This window comes from Lycorma delicatula, chromosome 11 (genome assembly GCF_047948215.1).
Source record: "Lycorma delicatula isolate Av1 chromosome 11, ASM4794821v1, whole genome shotgun sequence".
NCBI classification, from domain to species: domain Eukaryota; kingdom Metazoa; phylum Arthropoda; class Insecta; order Hemiptera; family Fulgoridae; genus Lycorma; species Lycorma delicatula.
The window spans coordinates 44,717,448-44,731,368 of NC_134465.1; the positions used below are offsets into that span (position 1 = coordinate 44,717,448).

The window sequence follows — 13,921 nt, forward strand, 5'->3', positions numbered from 1 at the left end:
TTTTTTTAATGTAATGTAACCACTTAGAGATTATTTTCTAAAACATAGTGACATTTTTAAAAACAGCGACATAAAAAAACTTCAGATTTTGTAAGAAAAATTTATTTTGTTAAGGTGCCCAGTAAAGATCTGAAATTTTATTTCGGTCAAAACGATCCCCATTTCTTTATCCAATTTTTGAAAATATTTAACACATTTTCCCTTATAAGGTAGTGTACCTGTCTACCAAATTTGAATAAAATTGGTTAACAAGGTCCCATAATTGTAAGGTCAAATACAGACCACCGTACACGCACAAACGTCAATCAGATAAAAATAGATTTTTTGGCTTGGGAGCATTGAAATAAAAAATATTTTTCTCGATTATTTACAATTTATTTAAATCTATTTTCAGCGTGGAATTTTTCAAACGCTACAAAATTCCAATTCCATATTACACGTACAAGTTTCAATTATATGTGGCGATATAACAAAAAAAAAAAAAAAAAAAAAAAAAAAACTTAAAACTTAACAAAAGATCTATTGTTTAGATTATTTTTTAAGCGTCTATATACTTTCCCATTATAAGTAGCAGCATAAATCATCGTTATAGCCGACAAAGTAAAAATAGTATTTTGATACAGTATCAAATTTTTTTTAAATATTGAACCAAAGATAAATTATAATTGAAATACCTACAAAAATATATATTATATAAATATTATTATATAAATAATATTATTATTATATTAACTGGATTGAGGCAAGGAGACGGCCTCTCACCACTCCTTTTTAACTGCGCCCTTGAATTTGTCATGAGAAAATGGTATGAAATAAATCCCAAAAATATAAAAATGGGTACTAAGAAAAACTCCATCACACTAAATTGCCTAGGATTTGCAGATGACCTCGCTCTTTTAGCAAATAATATTCAAGAAGCCAAAACACAAATCATGAGCCTTCAAAACCTAGCACAAAAGATAGGGCTTCATATCTCTTTCGAAAAAACTGAACTAATGGCCATAGATCCTCTGGTAATAGAGCACATTACAGTAAACAATCAGAAAATTAAAATAGTAAGACAATTTAAATATCTAGGGGAAATAATAACTTATAATTTAAATGAAAAAGTGACATGGCAAAACAGGACAAATAAAATGATTAAATCCCAAAAATTAACTTGGTCAACATATAACAAAAAATGCCTTTAGACTAAAACAAAACTTAAACATTATAAAACTGTAGTACAGCCAGAAGTCACCTACGGAAGCGAGACCCTTTTCAAAATCACTCAGAAAAACCGAATCGATAAAATTCTGAAAATAGAGAGGAGAATTGTCAGAACGTGTATCAATAAAAAACACCAAAAAGAAGGCCAATGGTGGGTTGTGCCAAATGAGGTGGTGTATCGAGAAATAGAGCCTGTTACTGATACTATGCGGAAAAAAAGAATCTCTTTCTTCGGTCATCTCATAAGGACACCGCAAACAAGACTGTCAAGAAATATCATTGAAAAGCTCTGGTTCCAAAAGCTAGAAGTAGGATGGATCAAAGAAATTAGAGAAGATATGAAAGAATTGGGAATTTCCCTGACTGACCTACAGAATAAAACTGGAAAAATTACAAAGCTAAAAGATAAAAGCATTAGATTTAAACAAAAGACAGACAAACGACAAAATACAACGAAGAGGGTGTTTACGGATGAAGAAAAGAAAGCAAGATCTGAACGGATGAAGAAATACTGGGCAGCTCGAAAGAGTAAAATAACACGCTTTTCTCAGAAAAGATCCAACTAAAATTGACTTAAGTGGTCCCATGTTGGCCGTAAAAGCATAATAATAATAATAATAATAAATATCATATGTTATTTATATTATATAAATACAATTGAAATTCCGAATCTATTCAAAATTCCGAATAATTCATCTTATTCTAAATATACTATTAAAGACAGTTTATCTACAAATATTTACTTGAAAACTTGTTTAAAATCCACTTTGCTGACATGAAAGAACGGTAATTTTTTACTTTTCACCTACATTGTTCGGTATTCGAGATCGGCATTTATCACTTATAAAATAAATAATTTCTAATAACTAACAGTAAATTTAACCAGTGTTGTGTTAAGACTTTGATTAATTAATAAATAAATAACAATACAGGCTTGTTGAATCTTTTTTTTTTTTACATTTCGTGCGGAAGTCCCAGGTTCGAATCCCAGTCAATCACGGCATTTTTTATACGTTACAATTTTGTAACGGGCTGATGGACCATCTGTTGATACCAGCTCTTTCAAAATAAAAACAAAAATTTCTCTAAATAATACAACCTTGAATAAATAAACACTTCTTTAATCCATCTAAGAAAATATCGTTAATAAAAAATTACAGGAATCGGTTCAAGATTTATTTACTGAGAAAGTCCGACTAAAGAACGAATGATATCTTGCTAAGTAATGAATCAAACGGTTATATTTAAATTACCATTTACATATATCGATGTTCATAAAAACTTGGGATTCAATTAACAGAAATTCGGTAAAGTAATCTCTCTTTTTCCTGTTTAGCCTCCGGTAACTACCGTTTAGATAATACTTCAGAGGATGAATGAGGATGATATGTATGAATGTAAAAGAAGTCTAGTCTTGTACATTCTCAGTTCGACCATTCCTGAGATGTGTGGTTAATTGAAACCCAACCAATAAAGAACACCAGTATCCACGATCTAGTATTCAAATCCGTGTAAAAATAACTGGATTTACTAGGACTTGAACGCTGGAACTCTCGACTTCCAAATCAGCTGATTTGGGAAAACGCGTTCACCACTAGACCAACCCGGTGGGTCGGTAAATTAATCTAGAAATTGAAAACCAAACTGGTTAAACTTTCCTTAACGCTTAAAATTTAATCCCTCGCTTCTATAGATATAAAGTCGAATATTGATATTAACAGTTATGTCCTAATCTATTTGTTTATTTATTTATTTTAAATCGAAAAATAAACTAAAAAAAGACAGCAGACAAAGGGTTACTAATTTTTCTCGCCTTTACTCATTACAGATTTTTATTTAAAATATACCAAACGGTTTTTAAATTTAGTAACATTACTATGCAGTATTTAGAGTAAAGCTATGAAAACGATAAAAATTTTCAGTAAAAAAAAAAAAATGTAGGTCCGATTTTAAGTCCTTGAACAAATAATCTTAAAAATTAAACAGAATAAAATTATGATTAAGAGAACTATCAAACTTCTTAATAAAACATTTTGGGTCCCAAACTATCCTTTGACCAAATAACGTTTTCCCACAAAAATTCAAATTCAAATTTATTCCGATAATAATTTTACAAATAATTATAGGAAGGTATAATTATTGGTATTTGGTCTACGTACTCCATTTTCTAGAATACCTAGTGCAACATAAAACCTCCACTGCCAAAGGTATTAATATATAAATTGAGTTTTAAAATGTAGCCTAAATTAAATCTGATTATTCTAAAGTTTGTCGTATGGAGTCTAGTTCAAATTACTAATTGTTACATATAAGGCAGTGTGCGGTTTGATTCATCAACAATAGTACAAAACCTTTGCGTCTTCCCAAATCAGCTGATTTGGAAATCGAGAGTTCCAGCGTCAAGTCCTAGTAAAGCCAGATATTTTTACACGGATTTGAATACTAGATCGTGGATACCGGTGTTCTTTGGTAGTTGGGTTTCAATTAACCACACATCTCAGGAATGGTCGAACTTATAATGTACAAGACTATACTTCATTTACACTCATACATATCATCCTCTGACGAATTATCTTAACGGTAGTTACCGGAGGCTAAACAGGAAAAGAGAGTACAAAACCTTATATTGCAAATTTTGAACACCGTCTTAATTTTATTCATTTTAATTTAGAAAACAAAACACTACTGTCCTACATACTGGTGACCCATTTCTTCACCTCTTAATTGAAGATATTTTCAACAGTTGTACACTTTATACAATTACGTTATAAATTTTAGGTTCTAAATAGACAAACGATTTTCGAAACCGTTCTTTAAATACACCGGGAATTGTGTATTTTTTGCATCCATACTTCTTGTATCGTATATCGTATATGTTTATTTATTTCATGATCTTAACAACTGTTAAAAATAATCGAAAGTGTACCTGATGCGAGCAAAAGTTAGCCGTCAACCTACTAACAAATACCCCGTTTGAATTTTGAAAATCAGACGATTGTTTGCAAAAATATTATAATAGCAACCTCCTCCCCAAAACACCACCGCAGGGGTACACCGTTGATTGTGATGATCGGTCTAGCCTCGCCCGAAGTCCTCACTTATGCGTGTGATGACACGCAGTCACCACGAGAAACCAACTAATATTAAACAGACATTTTTTTTAAATTTATTTAATATTATTTTATCTTATTAAATTTAATTCTACTATTTTTGCAATATTATTCATTCGATGGATTCGAAACATTCAGTTCGAACCCAGTTCACACAGTGATAGACTCACAGTTCACCGTTCATTAATAAAATTTGGTTGCGATCGATTGAGTAGGTTTTTCTTTATTCTGAACAAACAAAAATCCTCTTCCTCTTTATATAATAGTACTGATCAACATTATAAATTTCAGGTTTTATTTTTACAAAAAACACTTAAATATTTTACCCTATATCCTTATGAAAAAAAAAAACAAAAAGTATATACTTGACACCTTAGAAATTTTATTATTTTTAGAACTATTATATTAAATATTACCCCCTACACAGTGGATACAGTGAATAATTTACTACAAAAAGTAGTATATTAATTTATTATTTTATATTATCATTCACAACCGTTCTTTGACTACGACTCAGTAAAGCAACTACACGAGATATTAATAATATTCTCTTTCTCTTAGAGTAATGCTGCTAATTATACACCCGATCCCTATAGTGAACAGAATTTGTAACACGTAAAAATCACAATTAATTTTATTAATGAAAAAAAATCTACGGACATGGCACGATAATTTCCAACAGTATATTCATTTGAATTAAGAAGCAAGTGACACCTCTTCATTTCTTACTTTGTTTTTTACTAATCCCGGCATGTAACTATTAGTATGCTCGAGGACGGCTGCACCTTTTTTTTTATGACCGGTGTTAGATTTTATTTAAATGATTACGATTATGATATCCAATCAGCATATATATTTTAACGGATGAAAAGTATACAAATCTGTTCCTAAATTAATAGTACAGTATTTAATTTTTAAAGAAAGTTATTAACAAAAAATAAATAAAATCGATATCTGAAACATTCAAAAGTTAAATTTTATTCATAAATCAAAAAGAAATTAATAAATAATTAATAAAATTTTGAAAGAAATAATAAAATTGCTGTCTATTACATAATTTTATTTATTGCAAATGATTTTCAAAATGGAGTAAAAAGTATGAGTTTAACATAAGTAAACAGATAAAATGGAAGAAAAACCAGTAACAAAAACAATTATTCATTCGGTAATAAAACTGAAATTAAAGTTGTAAAAGTACATAGACAATACAAACACTGGTTTTTCAGGCACAAAAAAACAATACAAGCAATCTCGTACAAATATTTGCCTACCATCCCATAACTTTTGTAATATTGCTTCACGAAAGACTCGAGAAGTATTAAAACAAAAACCAAACCAAAAAATAAATATACAAAAAAACTTTTAAAGAAATAATTACATTTTTTTAAATGTTCATAATATATACAGAGTGTATCACGAAGTTCTCCCAGGATTTTCATAACCTACTCTACTTTATGAAATAAATTGAAAAAGTTCATATAAACATGTGTCATAAAATGCTTTGTTTGCCTGTTACGGCTAGTGAAAATTTCGCTCGGATTTCAGCTACCCCAGTGAAATGAGATCGTACTGAAATTTTTAGGAGTTTAATTAAGGAAAGAATTAATGATTTGTTATGATTTTTAACCTGAAAAATCGAATAAAATAGATTTCAGAACCGTATCTGCAGTAGTAGGTTTTGAGAAATCTGGGGTGTGAAAATCATTTGTGTTTGACGTACAATACCTTTGTTAAACGGGTAATAAACGCATAAAACTTTCAAACATAATGAAAAATTCTGAACAAAATGGCGGAAGATAAATTGAATAAAACTGTAAAGATCTAATTTTATTTAGAAATAGTATACTAGATCAAAGTGCCAGTTTATAAAACCTACCAGTTTATAATAAATGTTCAAAAATGAGCCCGCCATTTTCAACATTTATTGGCTCGCTTCTGTACGGATTATTCTTAAGTTCTCAGCCGTATGCATAATGCGAACATTAATTCCTCATGAGAATGTATTTTTGTTTTGAATATATATTGAACTGCAACGATAATAATTTCATCAATAACCGCGTCGTGTTGGACAGACAGTTCGTAGCTGGTACGAATAATAGATGGGAATTTTCATTTTCCCTAAGATTGCGAAAAGTCGCGGTAATTGTTTTGGGATCTGGAATACTGCGATTCGGAAAACGTATTTCATATTTTACTATACAGCAGCTGTAGCATTACCATTGCACATGCCCAAAATGAATACCGTATCAGCGTATTTTTTTAAGTACGGCATTATTTCAATGGTACACCGATAACATTCAAACTAAAATTCACAGAAAATCTTCGCTAACGACAGTATAATTTACAGTACCCGATATACTTAATGTACCTTCCAGAATGATTTAAACACTAATCTATATTAGTGTTTAAATCATTACTATATGATTAGTGTTTGAATCATTACTACACGCGCAATACTATTATGGGGCATTGTTATTTTATGGTCAACTTTGAAATAATTTTTCAAATAATAGACTGTATTTTTGTAATTAATAAAAAAGAAATTAACATGTAAGTAATTCGTATTTATTTTACAACTGTTGGGTTTGAGGAGGACATCGCAAGAGGTCTGAGAAAAAAAGATAAGGTAGAAAATGTAGAAGAAGAATGGGAGAATGTTAAAAAGGAAATTCTTAAATCAGCAGAAGCAAACTTAGGCGGAATAATGAGAACTGGTAGAAAACCTTGGGTTTCAGACGATATATTGCAGCTGATGGATGAACGTAGAAAATATAAGAATGCTAATGATGAAGAAAGTAAAAGGATCTATCGGCAATTAAGAAATGCTATAAATAGGAAGTGCAAACTGGCGAAAGAAGAGTGGATTAAAGAAAAGTGTTCAGAAGTGGAAAGAGAAATGAACATTGGTAAAATAGACGGAGCATACAGGAAAGTTAAGGTAAATTTTGGGGTACATAAATTAAAATCTAATAATGTGTTAAACAAAGATGGTACACCAATATATAATACGAAAGGTAAAGTCGATAGATGGGTGGAATATATTGAAGAGTTATACGGAGGAAATGAATTAGAAAATGGTGTTATAGAGGAAGAAGAGGAAGTAGAGGAGGATGAAATGGGAGAAACAATACTGAGATCTGAATTTAAGAGAGCATTAAAAGATTTAAATGGCAGAAAGGCTCCTGGAATAGACGGAATACCTGTAGAATTACTGCGCAGTGCAGGTGAGGAAGCGATTGATAGATTATACAAACTGGTGTGTAATATTTATGAAAAAGGGGAATTTCCGTCAGACTTCAAAAAAAGTGTTATAGTCATGATACCTAAGAAAGCAGGGGCAGATAAATGTGAAGAATGCAGAACATTAGTTTAACTAGTCATGCATCAAAAATCTAGTTTAACTAGAATTCTATACAGAAGAATTGAGAGGAGAGTGGAAGGAGTGTTAGGAGAAGACTGATTTGGTTTCAGGAAAAGTATAGGGACAAGGGAAGCAATTGAGGGCTCAGATTAATAGTAGAAGGAAGATTAAAGAAAAACAAACCAATATACTTGGCGTTTATAGACCTAGAAAAGGCTTTCGATAACGTAGATTGGAATATAATGTTCAGCGTTTTAAAAAAATTAGGGTTCAAATACAGAGATAGAAGAACAATTGCTAACATGTAGAGGAACCAAACAGCAACAATAACAATTGAAGAACATAAGAAAGAAGCCCTAATAAGAAAGGGAGTCCGACAAGGATGTTCCCTATCTCCGTTACTTTTTAATCTATACATGGAACTAGCAGTTAATGATGTGAAAGAACAATTTAGATTCGGAGTAACAGTACAAGGTGAAAAGATAAAGATGCTACGATTTGCTGATGATATAGTAATTCTAGCCGAGAGTAAAAAGGATTTAGAAGAAACAATGAACGGCATAGATGAAGTCCTACGCAAAAACTATCGCATGAAAATAAACAAGAACAAAACAAAAGTAATGAAATGTAGTAGCAATAACAAAGATGGACCGCTGAATGTGAAAATAGGAGGAGAAAAGATTATAGAGGTAGAAGAATTTTGTTATTTGGGAAGTAAAATTACTAAAGATGGACGAAGCAGGAGCGATATAAAATGCCGAATAGCACAAGCTAAACGAGCCTTCAGTAAGAAATATAATTTGTTTACATCAAAAATGAATTTAAATGTCAGGAAAAGATTTTTGAAAGTGTATGTTTGGAGTGTCGCTTTATATGGAAGTGAAACTTGGACGATCGGAGTATCTGAGAAGAAAAGATTAGAAGCTTTTGAAATGCGGTGCTATAGGAGAATGTTAAAAATCAGATGGGTGGATAAAGTGACAAATGAAGAGGTATTGCGGCAAATAGATGAAGAAAGAAGCATTTGGAAAAATATAGTTAAAAGAAGAGACAGACTTATAGGCCACATATTAAGGCATCCTGGAATAGTCGCTTTAATATTGGAAGGACAGGTAGAAGGAAAAAATTGTGTAGGCAGGCCACGTTTGGAATATGTAAAACAAATTGTTAGGGATTTAGGATGTAGAGGGTATACTGAAATGAAACGACTAGCACTAGATAGGGAATCTTGGAGAGCTGCATCAAACCAGTCAAATGACTGAAGACAAAAAAAATAATAAAATAGAATTTCCAAGAAAATTCTCTAAAAGCGTACATTGTGATAAAAGTTACGAACGTATTAAACAAAGCAGGAATAGAAATATCGGATTTAAAAAACGGGAATTAATAATAAAAGGTATAGTAAAAATAAAAATGAATTTTGTAAAGGAGATTTTATAAACGAAGAAGCTGAACTTCAGAACAAAAATGTTTCTAGTAATAACAGAAGAAGAATTCAGAATAAAAGATAATGAGAGATTTAAAAAGTACTGGTAGGAAATGAAGAAAAAGTTGGTTAGACAAATTTTTTTTTACCCACTGGGTTGGTCTAATGGTGAACGTATCTTCCCAAATCAGCTGATTTGGAAGTCCAGCGTTCAAGTCCTAGTAAAGTCAGTTATTTTAACACGAATTTGAATACTAGATCGTAGATACCGGTGTTCTTTTAGTGGTTGGGTTTCAATTAACCACACATCTAAGAAATGGTCGAACTGAGACTGTACAAAACTACAATCATACATATCATCCTCTGAAGAATTATGTGAAAGGTAATTACTGGAGGCTAAACAGGAAAAAACCTGGTCCATTATTTACTGAAACGGAAGAACAAAAACTATAGGTGAAGGTAAAAAAAAACCAGGATATTATGGGATAATGACGAATAATTCATTAATTAAAAAAAATAATAAATGAATGTATGGGGGTCGACTAAAAAGGCGACGGCTCTACATGTTACACATTAGATTAATGAAATTTCAATTTGAAGTTTATACATCATAAATCTTAAAGAAAGAAATAAAAAAATCAAGACATTAAAAAAAGACAGCGTCAGTGTACATCTAAGTCATACCCGTACCGCATAATTCATGACTTTCCTATCGAAAAAAAAGTTCACAGTTGTAAAGTTTGACGGGAAAGCCGCGTGACTTTCCCGTCACGCGGCTAAACCTGCGTTCCGGGAAAGTTCTACAACCATAGGTTGTTTCTATTGTACGGCTTACACACACAACTTAGTTTTAAATATTTATAATTTTATTTAAATTAATATTTTTTCGTTTATTTAATACAATATTTCTAATTAAAGCGCACGCACATACCGTATGTAATTCTCGTGGGAGTGGCGATAATAACGTCGACGGTCACTACTAATTAAACTAATGTAATTTCATAACTTACATAGAATAAATTTCGCTTGTACGGTCGGCAGCTGGTGTAGCCGCGAGATTTAACGCACCAAGTACCAACTCGATCAGGCGATCGAATTTGAGACCCCACCAAACCGAGTTTTTTACACTTTAAATATTCACTTATTTGATTCTACTGCTCACCTGTGACGTCATAACATAGTAGTAGTTAAGAGCATTTTTAATGGTGGCATTTTTAATATTGTTATTTTTTAACTGTTGACAAATGCGTCTAAAAAAAAAACGTCGTTAATACGCGAAATTTCGAGATACTGAGGGTGACCTTGTTCAACATCCTTATCCCCTTGACCTTTTGAAAATTTAATAGCGTCAATGCTATATATAAAAGTAATCTGACCGAGTTTGATCAAGAGATCGGTCCAGTAGTTCTGGAGATATAAGGTGATTTGGAGGCCGACATTGAACACATATACGTTAACATACGAACATTAACATCCTAAAAAGTTCCATCCGGTTTTTTGGGTTCCTTAGATAACTAAACGTCAAGATCCGGAGAAAACCACATATGTCCGAATCTGACATATTACAATACTTTCCCTTCTAGAGCTGTAATTATTCTATAGAGCTATCTGGACGGGAAAGTATAAACAGGTTGTATGAAATGATGAATAAAAAAAATGGACCTTTATTATTGTTTCAACAAGAATATTATTTACAAAAAAAACATTACACGGTGTAATATAGAGGTAGAAGTTTTAAAACAACAGTTTCACAAACCGTACATTCCGGTAAATTTTGATTCCCACGCACCACTGAACGGTTATTAATTAGGAAGAATTAGAATTAAGAAATATTATGCGGTAAGAGTTAATTATTTAAGATTTAATTAAATTTAAGTATTAAAAAGAATTCATTCTTGGCTGTCGCTCTAATATGTTAAGCTAATTTATATTTGTTACCTGTAACTGAAAGTTAATTTTTTTTTTAATATAAAATACTTGTATATAGCAGTTAATGATGTTAAAGAACAATTTAGATTCGGAGTAACAGTACAGGTGAAAAGATAAGATACGTTTTGCTGATGATATAGTAATTCTAGCCGAGAGTAAAAAGGATTTAGAAGAAACAATGAACGGCATGAACGGCTTGTGTAGTCCTACACAAGAACTACCGCATGAAAATAAACAAGAACAAAACGAAAGTAATGAAATGTAGTAGAAATAACAAAGATGGAACATTGAACGTGAAAATAGGAGGAGAAAAGATTATGGAGGTAGAAGTATTTTGTTATTTGGGAAGTAGAATTACTAAAGATCGACGAAGCAGGAGCTATATAAAATGCCGAATAGCACAGACGAAACAAGCCTTCAGTCAGAAATATAATTTGTTTACAAAAAATTAATTTAAATGTCAGGAAAAGATTTTTAAAAGTATACGTTTGGAGTGTCGCTTTATATGGAAGTGAAACTTGGACGATCGGAGTATCTGAGAAGAAAAGATTAGAAGCTTTTGAAATGCGCTGCTAAAGGAGAATGTTAAAAATCAGATGGTTGGATAAAGTGACAAATAGATGAAGAAAGAAGCATTTGGAAAAATATAGCTAAAAGAAGAGACAGACTTATAGGCCACATATTAAAGTATCCCGGAATAGTCGCTTTAATATTGGACGGACAGGTAGAATGAAAAAATTGTGTAGGCAGGCAACGTTTGGAATATGTAAAACAAATTTTTAGGGATGTAGGATGTAGGGGGTATACCGAAATGAAACGACTAGCACTAGATAGGAAATCTTGGAGAGCTGCATCAAACCAGTCAAATGACTGAAGACAAAAAGAAATAAAAAATAATTATAGAAAGACCATAGACATCATCTGGCCGAACGAGTGTCGGCCACTATAAAAAACAATATTTTTAAATACATTATTTTTAAACACATTAATTTTATTCTCGATAATATATATATATATAAGGGTTATTCAAAATGATGGAAACAAAAAAAATTCAAACTTTAAATCAGTAGTTTTATCTATTTGAATCATAATTTTCAACAAGAAAAATTATAAACTGAAATATAAATTGTAGTAGCGTAATTTCCGTACCATTTTATTTAGCCGTAATAATACGAGTAAAATCATATGTAACAGATTATATAAATAATACGACACACATAAAAATATTGATTCGTAAAATGATACGGTTCGTATCATGATGTGCAATACGATACGGACATGATAAAAAGACACAAGTTGGAAGTAAAAAATTTAAAACATATATTTACTTCCCATTTGCTGTGTTATTCCTAGATAATTTAACTATAAATGATACAGAACATGTTATTTGTTTAAATTAGTAGATAATTAAATTAAAATATCTGTGGACGCCCACATTCTTGATTTGCAGATTTAAAAAAAACTCCAATCGAACAGAAATTATACAAATGTAAAAGCGGTTAAATATACGACGATAAAAAACCTGAAAAAAATTCACTTTAATATATTTACAACGAAAAAATTATATAGACCGGAAATACAAAAGAATAATATTTGAAATACTACATATCAAAAACTAACTGTAAACAGAATTGTTTATAAATACTAAAAATAATGTATACAATACAAAATAACAGCGTTTTAAAATAATGTAAACTATATTAGATGAACACGTACGTTCTGTATGTGTATTTTAATTTTTAAATGACAAATATTAAAAGGCAACGTACCTTTAATGAAGGGTTAAGTATGCGTTTATCCAATAAAATAAATCAAGAGATGTAATCCTATTAATTTGCGATATAATTTTATATAAAACACATAAAAACAAATAAATTTTCACAATCACTATTATTTACAAACACCAGATTTATACACATAACACTAGAAAGATTATATTACATAAATATATTAACATTTAAAATATATTTCACACAAATTTCACATCACTGTATTACTAATAAAAATAATAATAAATAAACATAAACTAAAAAAAAAAAAATAACTGAATGAAAAGAACGATTTGACTTTAACAATATTAAGAAGAATTAATAAAAGTTAATATTAAAGAAATTAAGATTAGATGTTACATAAAACAAATCACATTGGAAGCTGAGCAAGTTAAACTTATTCACAAGCGTGGACTGTACAGAGTATACTGGTAGTGGAAATGCTAGGTAAGAAGAACTGGTCTGTAAGTTCTCCCTCCTCCCGTATACCCCTTCACCCATCAAAGCCGTTGTGTGTTCATACCTAGCTTCTATCCCCACCACACAACTACCGCACCGCAACTAACATATAACATACAACTCCGTCAGAGTGGCAAAGTAGCCGAGCAGCACCTATAAAGTCTGTGTCACAAGCGTACAAATTATGGTTTTTTTTTTACGGCAACAGCATAAAACTAAGTACGGTTCACATGTATGTTTATAAAATACTTTTTATAAAATGTAATATACACAAATAAAGTTTTTTTTTTCTTTTATTATAAATAATTAAAGAATTTAACTGTAAATTATTTTTAATTAAATAAAAAAACTCATTTTTTTTATTAATTAGAAAAAAACCGGTTTCACATCCAATCTTCGGATAATCAAAGTATTGACAGAAATAAAAAAACTTAATATATTAATTTGATTTATTATTTGTATTTTTTAAGTCGATAAAAAGTATCTTTATAAATTAAAGAAAGATTATATTATTAAATATTTTAATAATAAAATATTATTTATTTTTGTTACATTAAAACGTTATAAAATGCTAAAATGTTTGTCGGTTGCACATCTAAAAATATTTTACTAGGAGTTAATACTAGACAGAATAAATGACCGTAAAACGAACCATTCA

At 30.5% G+C, this 13,921-nt stretch overlaps 1 protein-coding gene across 1 annotated transcript in view; it reads right to left on the reverse strand.

Annotated features, from left to right (window-relative positions):
* LOC142332611 (uncharacterized) overlaps nucleotides 1–13,233 on the reverse strand; it is a 643,294-nt gene extending 630,061 nt beyond the window's left edge. The window contains exon 1 of the mRNA XM_075379149.1: nucleotides 12,805–13,233. The gene's annotated coding sequence lies outside the window, so the exon portion shown is untranslated. The remainder of the gene's footprint in view (nucleotides 1–12,804) is intronic.
* Nucleotides 13,234–13,921: the final 688 nt, after the last annotated feature.